The sequence below is a fragment of the Amia ocellicauda genome, chromosome 2 (genome assembly GCF_036373705.1).
Source record: "Amia ocellicauda isolate fAmiCal2 chromosome 2, fAmiCal2.hap1, whole genome shotgun sequence".
NCBI lineage: Eukaryota > Metazoa > Chordata > Actinopteri > Amiiformes > Amiidae > Amia > Amia ocellicauda.
The window spans coordinates 37,575,896-37,589,112 of NC_089851.1; the positions used below are offsets into that span (position 1 = coordinate 37,575,896).

General features: G+C 37.7%; 1 pseudogene; it reads right to left on the bottom strand.

The window, feature by feature from the left end:
• Window positions 1-2,651: 2,651 nt before the first annotated feature.
• On the bottom strand, window positions 2,652-3,819 carry LOC136713030 (uncharacterized; annotated as a pseudogene).
• Between the last annotated feature and the right edge of the window lie 9,398 nt (window positions 3,820-13,217).

Consider the following 13,217-nt stretch of genomic DNA (forward strand, 5'->3'; position numbering starts at 1 on the left):
TTTATTGTGAAAAAAATGAAATTAAAACTAAAAAACTGAAATATCATTATTGAAAAGGTCTACACCCTGCTGAGTTGGAAGCAGCTATGGCAGCTATTATAGCTGTGAGTCTATTAGGATTGGTCTCTACCAACTTTGCACACCAAGATTTGGCAATATTTGATCGTTCTTCTTCATAAGACTCTTCAAGCTCTTTCAAGTTCCTTGGGGAGCATTGATGGACAGTAAACTCATGCCACAAATTTTGATTAGATTTAGGTTGCAGTTTTGCCTGGGCCACTCGAGGACATTTACCTTTTTGTTCCTTAGCCACTGTAGTGCTGGCTGTGTGCTTCGGGTCATTGTCATGTTGAAAGGTGAACTTCCGTCCCAGTTTCAGCTTTCTTACAGAGGGCAGAAGTTTTTTCTCAAGAACCTTTCTGTATTTTGCAACATTTTCCCTTCCCTTTCCCTAACAAGTGCCCCAGTTCATGCCAATGAGAAATATCCCAATAGCATGATGCTGCCATCACCATGCTTCACAGTAGGGATGGTCTTCTTTGGGTGATGCAATGTGTTGGGTTATCACCAAACATAACGGTTTGCATTTAAGCCATAAAGTTCCATTTTAGTTTCATCAGACCACAAAACAGTTTACTACATGGTGTTCCAGGTGGCTTTCTTTAGTAATGGTTTAATTCTTGCCACCCTACCAGACAGACCAGATTTGCTGAGTGCTTGAGATATTGTTGTCACATGCACACTTTGACCAGTCTTAGTCATAAAAACCTGTAGCTCTTGAAAAATTGCCAATGGCCTCTTTTAGTGCTTTTCCACTGACATGGAGCCCTTGCTGGAGCCGGAGCCGGTGCTCGGCCTGGGAACCAGCTAATCTTTTTGGGAACCGGCCCGCTTTTCCACCGGATTGGGAACCGAACGCTGATGTCACTGGATGTGGGCGTTCCCATGGTGGACTACGTACTTTGTTGGCAAGCTTTACTACTGGCTTTGAAAACACATCTTACCATGCAAGAAAGCTAAGTTTAAAATATTTTTCTGCTCCATGTTTGCTAAAAAGACACACTAGAGCGGTATAGTTAAGACAAAGTGTATTTACAGAAAGAGTACTTGTGATGGAGAATAAACAAAGAAAGAAGCGTGTTTTTAATAAAACCCATTGTCTTTAACCAGTCTGCATCCAGCCAAATAATTATTATAACTTTAAAGAAGGATACTTTCAGCACCTCCGGGTCCCAACATTACATTGGCATTAGAAGAACGTATTTCTCTCATTACAGATAACTACTATTTATAAAATGACCAATACACTGAATTTCTCTCTTTTCAGATACTCTTCAGGCCCCTTAGAAGACGGAAGACTCCTGTTGTGTGGGCACATCCACGGGCCTACCACTGGTGGGATACGATTGTTCCTGAATTCAACTCGGAGCAGTTTCTTCAAAATTTTAGAGTCTCGTGGGAGTCTTTTGATTACATCTGTCGTCGTCTCAGACATGTACTGGAAAGAAACACCAATTACCGTTTATGTGTATCTGTACAAAAATGTATCGCCACTGCCCTTTGGAAGCTGGCCACCAACAGTGAATACAGGAGCATCAGTCACCTTTTTGGGGTAGGCTTAAGCACGGTATTCAACTGTGTGCAGGAGTTTGCAACGCAGTAATTAAAGTGCTTCTCCCTGTACACATAATTTTCCCTGATTGTAGAGGGAGGAAATGGCACAGTTTTTAACAATCGCTGGAGAGTACCACAATGTGTTGGTGCAATAGATGGAAGCCACATACCAATAATAGCACCAGAAGAGTATGCCCGTGACTATTTTAACCAAAAAGGATGGCATTCAATTGTATTGCAAGCAGCTGTGGATGGAAAAGGTCTTTTCTGGGATGTGTGTGTTGGCTATCCTGAGAGTGTACATGATGCAAGGTTACTTAGACAGTCGTATTTGTGGGAAATGTTATGTGATGGACAGTTGTTAATCCAAAACAAAGTAAACCTCTCTGGCCATGAGGTTGGACAATACCTGATCGGAGACCCAGCTTACCTGCTGCAAAACTGGCTCATGAAACAATTTGCAGATACTGGCAGACTGACCCCACAGCAACAAACATACAACTTCAGGTTAAGTAGTGTGAGGGCAATTGTGGAGACAACCTTTGGGAGGCTAAACAGAAGATGGAGGTGTCTCTTAAAAAGGAATGACTGCAATCTAGAGCTGACAAAGAGGATGGTGATGACCTGCTGTGTGCTGCACAACATCTGTGAGGAGCATGGAGATCACTTTGGGGACCCTCCAGTCATACATATGAACATGCAACCCCCTGTACAGGTGTTGCCTGAGCATGGGCAGCTGGAAGGAGCTGATGTAAGAGCTGCGTTAATGGACTACTTCAATGGGGAGGAAGACTAATAAACTTTGTTAAAAACCTGTACATTGTTTCCTAGTTCGTGACTTTTCATTTTCTGTACCTAAACTTGGTTTGTAGTCTTTTTAACAGTTATGTTTCATGTTGTTGTGGTTTCTATATAAAATGACTGATCAAAATGTTAGACAATGTTTTATTGACAATAAATACAAAGTGACAATAAGTGTAAAATGAACATAAGTGCAAACTGCAAAAACTGCAATAAATAAACTGAAAACAAAGTGTTCAAGACTTGTTTCCCTGTTGCTGTCCCTCCATAACAGCCACCAAGCACCCCAAAAGACCCAACAGAGCGTTTGAGGACTCTTCCATTTTATTAATAATTGTAGTGTTCAGCTCTCTGCTGTTCTAGAAATCGCTCATCTGCTCTCTCCAGATAATCCAGCATGTCCTGGTGATGGTGTAGCTTCCCTTTTCCTGTATAAAAGGATAATAGTATTTATTACAATGCAAAATCTTCTTTTGAATTGAGTCAATTGCAAACTAGTTGAGTGGCTGCAAGACACAAAAGGTGTGGGAAGACAATGCTTGTATATTCAGGTCATACACTGTTAGAACAAATATATTCCATGACTTTTCCAAAACTATTATAAACAATTACACGGTTTTAAATTTCATTAGAAAGGTCAGAACAGAAATTACAAGACAAAGTTGTTGTTGTAGGCATCTTTGTCTTGCTCTGGAATTTCTAATCAAATCACTCTATGAATGCTCCACATATATACACATTTCCTCAACTTTGTAGTTATACTGCCTCATGCACCACGTTTACTTGCCCCTTCTGATCCCGCATGGTTGTCCTTGAGAGGCCGATGGTGCTGGAGAGACAGGACTGCTGCAGGATGGTCTCGTTTCCTCTACTTCTTCGCCAACGTCGGCAGATGAATCTGAAGCCGAAGGTTAACAAACATCTTTAGATAACAACACCTATGTAAACATGTAAGAAAATTATCACAAAAGCATTTCAGCAAATAACAACAAACTTAGACAAAGGCAACAACTTACCAACATCAGCTGTGGTGGTTGCCGGCGATTCGCACATCGCCTCAAACATCGCACTCGCCGAGTTTAATGCCCTGGTGATTTGATTTGAGGGTCTATGTCCCAGCACCGAATCCAGCAGGTCGAAATTCACGGCATTTTTAATTTTGCCACGTCCAGTGCCACTTTTTGAAAGATCTTTTTTGTTGTCTCTGTAGTCCTTTTTCAACTTGTTAATAATCTGATCGCTTGTTCTGTTGAACCCGGATTTCTGCATCTCCTCCCATATGTCGACATACACCTTTGCTTTCCTTTGTGAACTTTCAAGTTTGTCTTGGACTTCCCTTGAGCACCATATTGCTAACAAAAATTTGCACTCGTCGTCGGACCACTGCTGTTTGGTTTCACTCATTTTCCTCACTGCTCGCGTCTTCTGCTTTTTAAAAAATGGCGGCTGCACTCCAGCAAATAACTTTTGGTGGAGATGACTTTACCCCACCCCCTGGCTCTTGACGTCACTGGTTCTTAGGTTCCAGACCAGCAAGTTTTTGGTGACAGAAAAAGTGGCTTCGTGCCAGCATGGAGCCAGTTCTTTTGTGGTGGAAAAGCAAAAAATGGTTCCAAATTAGGCACCGTCTCCGAACTAGCACTGGCTCCTTGTCAGTGTAAAAGCGATATTGGTAGCCTCTCTCCTTCTCACCTGGTCATCATGTAGGGATGGTGTGATCTAGGCAAGGTCTTGGTGGTGCCATACACCTTCCACTTCTTAATAATTGTTTTGACTATGTTCCAAGGGGTATTCAAGGCCTTTGATATTTTTTATATCCTTCCCTTCCCTGATCTTTGCCTTTCAACAACTTTGTCCCGGAGTTCTTTTGACGGCTACTTGGTGCTCATGCTTTGAAATGCACTACCCAGCAGATGGAACCTACAGGAACTGTTGAATTTATCCTGAAAGTGAATCATTACACTAAAACATGTGGAGGCCACTTAACTTGGTGTGTGAATGCAATGGGTTACACCTGAGCTATTTTAAGATTGTTTTTACAATGGGGGTGGGCTCTTATCCAACCAAGTTACTTCAGTTTTTATCTATAATAAAAAAAAAAAAATCCACTTGTAATTCGTGGGGTAGGATGTGTAGATAAATGAAAACATTTTTAATATTTGAAAAGGCAAGAAAAGGTTTTAAAAAATGAGTATAGACTTTCTACATTGATTGGAATGTGTGCCTACATATAAATACACTGACTACCTGCTTCCTCTCAGAGGACGTGTAGAATGTCCGATTTACAGGCAGCAGCATGTGAGTGTGTATTTCCCAAGCTCAACAAGGAATATTTTTAATCTTACTACTGGCACCTGTAGTGTAAGGTACACTTATAAATTTCTGTTAAAGAAGTGAATTTAAGTATCACCTTATCAAGAATCCTAGAATCTTGTAGAACTCAATTTCTGTAATAATTGGACGCAGACACCAATTTCAAAGATATACATTCAAAAACAAAGATAAAATGTAGCACTACACTAGTTATACAAAAAGGGAAAAACACTCATTTATATTTAAGAAAATACTAAATGATATTACACATTCTAAAGTTTATGACTCACAGAATAACACTTCTAATTGATTTCTCAAATGTCATGAATAATAAACTCCAAACTGTTAAACTTATCTGAACTTTGTCGCAGAGAGGCCTCTCTGCCTTCGGGATCAGATAAAAACACACGGCAGGAGGTCCGTGTGGTTTGGAACAAAGGCAATCTGGTTCGGCTTTGTCCAATAACTTCCACTTCAGTCGATGCTCCTGGAAGTTGGGGTATCGCGAAAATAGAGTCAAACAGAGTCTGTTTTCCAAACAGATTTTCCACTTTTTTTAAGGCTCCAAGGTTGTGCACAGGATTCTTCTTTGCAAGCAGGGTTTTCCACCATAGTTACATGAAGTCTTTGAGGAAAGCAGGGCCCTGTTCGTTTCCAAGGGTCAAGTTTCTTAAGACTCAATAGCTATTTAAATGACTGAACACTTCTGTATTACAGTTGACTTAGTCAATTGTCCAGCTGCATACACTCCACTGATCAGGTGGGTACAGGCGGGCAGTCGCAGGTTATAAAGTTCTTTACTTAATAAAGTTATTTAAAAGAATTCTTCGTACAGCTCAATCTCCTTCTCCCAGTTAAACTCTTCTGTTGCAGGCAAAGACTTAGTTGGTTTCCGGTTCCAGTTCTGGCAACAGAGCTACAAGTTGAGTTGTGGCAGCGAGTTACTGGTTCAGGTGAGAGAGAGAGAGAAAGTGCTGTGCGTTACCTTTTTATGCCTGATAGATCATAGGTGATTGGTTCTGGAGTTTGCAAGATTGGATTTTGGTGCCAGCCCCTCAGTCTCCTATTGGAGGAGGCTCGATTCATGCCTGATGTCAATCCATGCCATCTTTTGGAAATGCCGGTTGGCCTGGGTTCGTAGCTCTGTTTCGGGATTTCGGCTCTCGCCCGCTTCAAAGGGTTTTATTACCTCCAGGCCCTATTCCCCAGACATTTTCACAGCAGGGATTCCAAGCCATTTGGACCATTCTATGTGAGCCATACTCCCAAAACTGTCACTTTGACGTAGAACAGTTCATGGGCCGATGAGTTCAGGAATTCTGGTAACTTTGCGGGAGAAGTCTTCTTTAGATCAGAGCTTCAGCTCATGGCTAGAATGCTCTTATCACAATACACCCCCCCTCTTAACGCTACACACCTAACACACAGTGTCATCTCACTACTGATATAGCCTCATGATATTGCAGCACCTTACCACCCCAAGAAGAAAGGAATTCAAACAAAATCTGTTGTGCAGGTCAGGGGTGTTCTTTACCTTTGTGATATAGATTGTAATAAAAAGCCTGATCGACAGAAAGATGTTATATACTGTATTAAGACCCTGTCTAGCAACCTGCTATCAAGGGACTCCCTCAGTCATAGAGGGACATTTGTAGACTTGAAACATAACTAACTGGAAAGCAGGTTTTGAGATTCGATCCCCAGCCCAACATTGCTAATTCGCTATTGTGAATTTATGTCAAGGAAGGCTGAGAGTTCAAACGTTATTGGAAGGATTAACGTATTACAGCGTATGTGTAATATGCTGTAGAATTTCTAGTTGAATAAAACATTTTCGATAGAGCAAAGTCCTCAGCAACTATGTATACAGTGTAATTCTGCTGCTGTAAGATACTTCTTTAGAAGATGTTACATTGCCCAGTTATACATGCTTATCCTAACAAACACTAAAAATACATATGAAACTGTGACAGCTACATTTGAAACGGGTTACTTAAGGCATACATCTACATGGAAACATCCTTAATTGTATCTGAAAGAAAAATGGAAATAAAATATATAATATAGTAAGAGCTATTTTCTGTTATATAATATGTTTATTACTAGTTTACTACTACTGAGTAAACTAGTAATCGTATCACATAATAGAAAACAAATAAAGCAGTATTAAGCATTAATAACAGTATTCTGTTAGTTAAGAGGTTTGTTTGTTATTTGTTCTAGACCAGACACATACATCCACAACTTACAATGTGTTAAATTAACTTTTACCTATTTAAACTAATTTTTAATAGAATAGGAATGCATGTATTAATATGCTTACCAAGACTTTGTCTAAAAAATATGTGATCCTTAAAAAAGTGTGAATGAACATTGTTTTGTGGTCTTGTGAATAGGGGTTATATTATTATTAATTTATTTTTGTAATCAACACACCCACTAATAGAAAACTACATATCTCTATATCATAACAGTTACATTTATGAGTAGAAGAAAGTAGTATCTTATGAACAATTAAGGTTTGTTTATTATATTAGTGTGTGGATCAAAGTTTCAATTTAATCACAGTTGAGATCTGTCAATTACAAATACTTTATTTCTCTATTAGTCTCAATTATGTCAAGATATTATCTGTAATGATATGACCATGTTTTATAGCAAACTGAAAGAAAACACAAAATGCACCACACAAAAATAGACAAATAAATAAACATGTTTTATTAGTGAGTGCAAATTAATACTACATATAGTTAATTATATGGGCTTTAACAGATTATAATTTAGAAAATTAATTGTTAAATAAAATGTATTGTCTAGAAATTAAAAATACATACCCCTACACTGCGATGTGAATAAGGGCATATTGTTTTGATGAGTTTCTCTAAAAATGCAGTTGATTTGTTTTGAGGGGAATAAAGCTAGATGATATATATATATATATATATATATATATATATATATATATATACTGGTAAATAGATTTTTAGGTATGTAACTGCAGTGAATAAGTTAAAATAAATAAGACACTAAAATATATGTCTTCAGCTGACCTTATCTGTGCAGAGAGAGACTGTGTTCTTCACCTTTAACCAAGGCTTTTAGTTCTTCCAAGCTCAGTCAACTGTAAAAAGGATGCACATTCAGTGTTCAAAACAGTAACAGGCTACACATTCAGAAGGACCGGCATTTATAAATGTAGAATTCTCTTAAAATCTCAATGGAATAGAAATATAGAACAACTTATTGTTGCAGTTGTTGAAATGAACTGTATGAACTGTATGAACATATATAAGTCTACGGGATATCAATGCTTTCTTGAATCAACACAAAAAGGTATATTGAGGTACACAGGATATTAGATCAATTAATTGCTTTTCTGTATTCATCCTGCTTTAAATGGGACAACTCTTGCTGTTAAAAAGCAGCATGCTCAACTCAAAGTAAAACATTCAACCTAGGGTTACAATATATTCCATGCAGAGTTACTCTTAAGAATTATTTATTTTTGTTGATTTAAACTTTTAAAAATGTATTAGGCTTTACATGAATATATCCTTTGCTGAATAATATGCTGATTTTGATTATGTAGGCTAGAGATGTAAATGTAGAATAAGAGGTGTATGATGCTTTTGTCGGTCCAGCTAAATAGAACCATTCATTTTGATTTTTAAAGCTGACTTTCTTCCAGTTTCAAACCCAGAACACTCTAAGAGCTCTTCACGTTATAAGAACTTGCAATTGAATTCAATCCATTTCAAGGGCATAGAGTTAGAAAAGAAAACACAACAAAAACCAAACCAAAAACAGGTGCTTATATTGCTTAAGTTTACTCTTTGGATGTGCACAACATCCTTTTTGGGGGGGATTTATGTCCTCTCTACATGGCAAGCTCTTCGCAATTTAAACATGACTCGTGCCAATTAAAAATATATAGGTTTTCAGATTCCTCAAATAATACAATGGTCTGTCATTGAAGACTTCAATTGATTGGCCTGTGCAACACAATCTCCAGCAGATTATTTATTTCTTTAGGGATACTGGTTGCTATCAACAACAGAGCCTCAGTAGCTAAATGACATTTAGCTGTAGTGATGTTTTAAAATAAGAAGGGACTACTTTATGGTAATATATTAATAGAATAGAATTAATAGTATGCTCCAAAAATGGATCCCAATGGAGTTGGTGAAAAGATGCCAACTCCCTTTTAACAAATTAAAGCATTTAACTTAAGTTTAAACTGGATACTACACAAAAATTACTTTTTGCATCCAGAGAAGCCCTAGATAATGAGAGATACTTAAGATAATATGGTGTATAACAGAAAATAAAGATGCTGCAACACAAATTATGTGTAGCTGCTAAGTGTAATATGCTTTGAAATGTTGCAAGTCATGTCAGGGCACTGTGTATTTGACTTAGGCTGTGCTTAAATCAAAACTTTGACCCATCTGCTAATAGAAAACTACAGTACAAACCTTCTCAGTGGCTGCTTTATTTATTCTCAGTTGCTTGTTTATTCTATTTGTAAATGTAACCGCAGGTTTAAGCACAGGTTTGAATTTTGCTGTTAGCAGGAGGGTCACAATTTCGATTTAATCTGGCCCTGTGAGAGTCACAGCTTTGAATAACGCAGCACCGTTTCTGGCTGTATTAAATCTAACATATCAGGGAGGAATCTGCAAGAGGGCTTCAAGAGAGGCTACACAAAACATAAATACAAATAATTTACTAACCCGCTAAGAGCAAACTACAAACCTGAATTTGAAAGCAGTTATATTTATAAGTAGAAGAAAGTAGCGTCTATCAATAAATAAAGCCGCCTGAGTACAGGTTTGGAGTTTTATATTTGTGGGTGGATTAATCCCAGCCGGGATCTCCTTTTTGCATGTGTTTTTTTGTGTGTGTATTTTTATGTTAGGGTGGAATCTTTTGTTTACAGTGAACATGTGAATGCATATCATGGTCTAGCTTTTGTTTTAATGAGGTAGCAAATAATAAAATACACAATAATACAAACAATAATAAAAAGTCATGTTATTAAAGGAAGAGTAAAGCATATCTATATAATGCAAATACAGGTTGTTATGGCTTAGAAGAGAACATTACATTGTTTGCACTGGTATAAGTTTGGGGGGCATGATAAGATGGCTGCCACCCCAGATCAGAAAAATATATGAATGCAAGTATTAATTAATATTATAATTTCTTCATCCCCCCTGGAGGAAAGGCCATCATGTTTCCACAGAAAGAGCAATTGGCCTATTTAGTTTTTCTTCACTCCACAGGGCATTGCACATACAATTCATCCAGTGTATTACAAAACAATTAAACTCCTTAATTCACTCAGAGTGCTAAAATTACAACAGAGTCTCAAACTCAGTCTAATTAATACAAACTACATCCCAAATACCCAAACAAAAGATAAATGGAAAATTATGCAAAATAAATTATACCCATTGGTGTACAGAACAACAGGTGGATATTGTTGGGTGTGTTCGCTCAATTAAACGCTTTTTGATTGTGATGTATTTTATTCCCTAGGACCAGGATTAAGAACCACTGCTCTAAGGCAGGCATATATTAGGCAGTTTCCAATAACTTTTGAATCCTCAGCAACCCACGGACCTGCCCAGTGGTGCTGATTACTGTACTTGTGTTGTCTTAAGTGAACCTGCCTCCATACCAGTTAAGCAATGTGTGCTGGAAAGCCTAAGAGTGCGGTGGTGGCCTTACTTTCTTGGGATTGTCAGTTCTCGCATCCACTTAAAAAAATTGTTTAGCATATATATATATATATATATATATATATATATATATATATATAAAATATGGTGTTGTGCTAAAGAGAAAGAAAGAACTTGCAGGGTTTGCCATTTACAATGTATGAAATTTCTTAATAGAATGGATTAAATATCATCACGTAGTCACTCTACTTTAGCTATTTGCCATGTCAACAGAAGTTTGAAGAATATTCAATACAAAAAAATCTTCTCAAGCATAGGATCAAGCCCCTGTACTGCCGAAACCCAGAAACACACACACACATATATGTGGAAACGCCGTGACATGTATTTATTGTCAACAAAAACAAACAAACAAAAACCTAACCCGTCTCTGGGTCCTCAAATACACACAAAATGAAATAAACTGATCAGGGACAGCTACATCTGTTTACCCTGAAAAAACCCTTAGTTTTCTCCACAAATCCACAGTGTTTTTCTTTTCCCTCAGATTCTCCTTTGTTCTCCGTTCTCTTTTTTCCCTTTGTTTCCTATGTGCTTTAACATAATTCTAACCAATTGCATTCAATTATCCCATTAAACCCATCAGACAACAACCAATTACATCCTAAAGAGGCTCTGTCAAGATGGCCACCTTGGCTTCAGCCTCCTTTCCCAAGATGGAGTGCACCTTCCTCAACACCCCCGGGTCCCAGAGCCTCCCAATTCACCTTTGGGAATGTACACTCAATCAAAATATATATATTTGCACCCACACATTGCCATTTCCCCTCATCTAACCAAACCACAATATTCATATGACTCCACATCCCATTACTATCCTTCAGCCCCAACACCATATATGCCCCCCGTTTTCCATACTACAACCCCCACCTCCTTTTCCTTTGTTACTGTCCTAAAGCACCCACAGCCCCTTCCAGCTGTCATATAGGTGCACACCTGTCCACAATAGTCACCTAAAGTCTTTCAACTACCCCCTTCCCATCTCACAAGCCCAATATCCACATTCCCCACTGTCTCCCATCATCAGTATGTCACACAGTCACAAGAAAATAAGCTACTTGTTCTAGTCACTCACCTCACTGTCCAGGATTGGCAGCGACCACCTGAGGTCATCTCAAGACCTCTCTCCACTCCCCCAGCCAGTAACATCAGGACAGCAAGAGGTAGCGGCAGGGGCTACAGGGCATGAAAGGGGGGCTGTATATAAGGATGTTGTTGGGGCCCACTCTGCTGATTCAGAGAATGTCAGTGGGACATTTTCAGGGAACATCACTGTGAATCAATTTCAAATAAATGCACATACCTATGTGAAATATTGTTGAATTATGTGTCATCTTTTTTTTCCTGGCTAAGCCGGAACATTTGCAGTCTTGCATTCTCCCCAGACAAATCAAGTCACTTTCAGACCCCTCGCCTTCATCTCCCTCAACACTGGCATCCCAATCCTCATCACCAGCCTGTTCTTTTAATGCAATAAACAATTATCAACAATTTCTCTTCATATTAACTATCGTGTCCATAGTATGTAACTTTTAATGCATTAAACTGACCATAGTATTTAAAATTCCACTACAACATAATCTGAATTTACATACTTTCAGCTAATTCTGTGTTAAAATATAATTATTTGAGAAGAGATTATGAAAAAATGCAAATAGCATCGTTCCCCATGTGATATATTATCCCAAAGTCAATATCCAATTGCAAAACTTCACTTGGAAAAAACACAAACTAATACAATATTTCTCAAACATAAAAATACATTCTAATGTGTTTTTGAAGACAGAAAATTATTTTAAGCTCAAGAGCTCCAACAACAAAATGTAATGTTTCGCCTTTGTCCAATGAAGTCTGCATGGAATGAAAACCTGTTGAATTTTGAATCTGTCCTTGGAGGCAAACCACATTTTGTTAAGCCTGAACTAGTTTCCATGGAAACTAGGTACCACATAGGTAAGGGGGATCTTGTTTGCATTGGGACATATTGTTCTCCCCTGAACATTTCTGCACAGCTTTGAAATATGCACAGAATTAATAGCAATTGCATTTTTCTAGGATACACAACAAAAATATGCAATTATGTTAATGTAAAGCATAAAGACTGAAGAATATATTATAATTATTTCACAACCCTGGGGACCCATTCTGCAATTTACTTGAAGTAAGAAAGCTAAAAACATAGTTTTCAATAAAATAACTTTGACAGTTTTGATTATAACTACTTGTATGCTGGAGATTAGATCACATAGGGGTACTAAAGCGTTTAACAGAACATAGCTTAAATGCATTTTCCATCTCATAAGTGGATTAGAAAATGAGAGACTTTCTTTCAAATAAACTTTCTTTGTTTAAGCTCACATACTTGTGCTCTTTTATTGAAGACAATTCTTATTTTGTATATTTTCATTTGCTATAGTGTTCTTTACCTTCAGAAATTGAGTGATAGTACACAGCTTAATATTTTAAATTTATTTTAAGTATAGATTCTAGTCTGCCAGCAATAGAAAAGGCATAAGGAATAAACAAAGGATATTAATTGTAGCATGGCTTAATCCAAGGACAACAGGGCTAGTATCATGCACAATGCACTAAAGTGCTGTGGAAAAACAAGTATTTTTCAGTCATATTTGCTTTACTTTGGTGTGATTTATGAGTAGAATTATTTGTGTATTTAAAGTTTATTGAAGTGCATTATATACACTTTACTAAGCAGCACCTTTTTAACAATCCAAACAGATCTCAAAA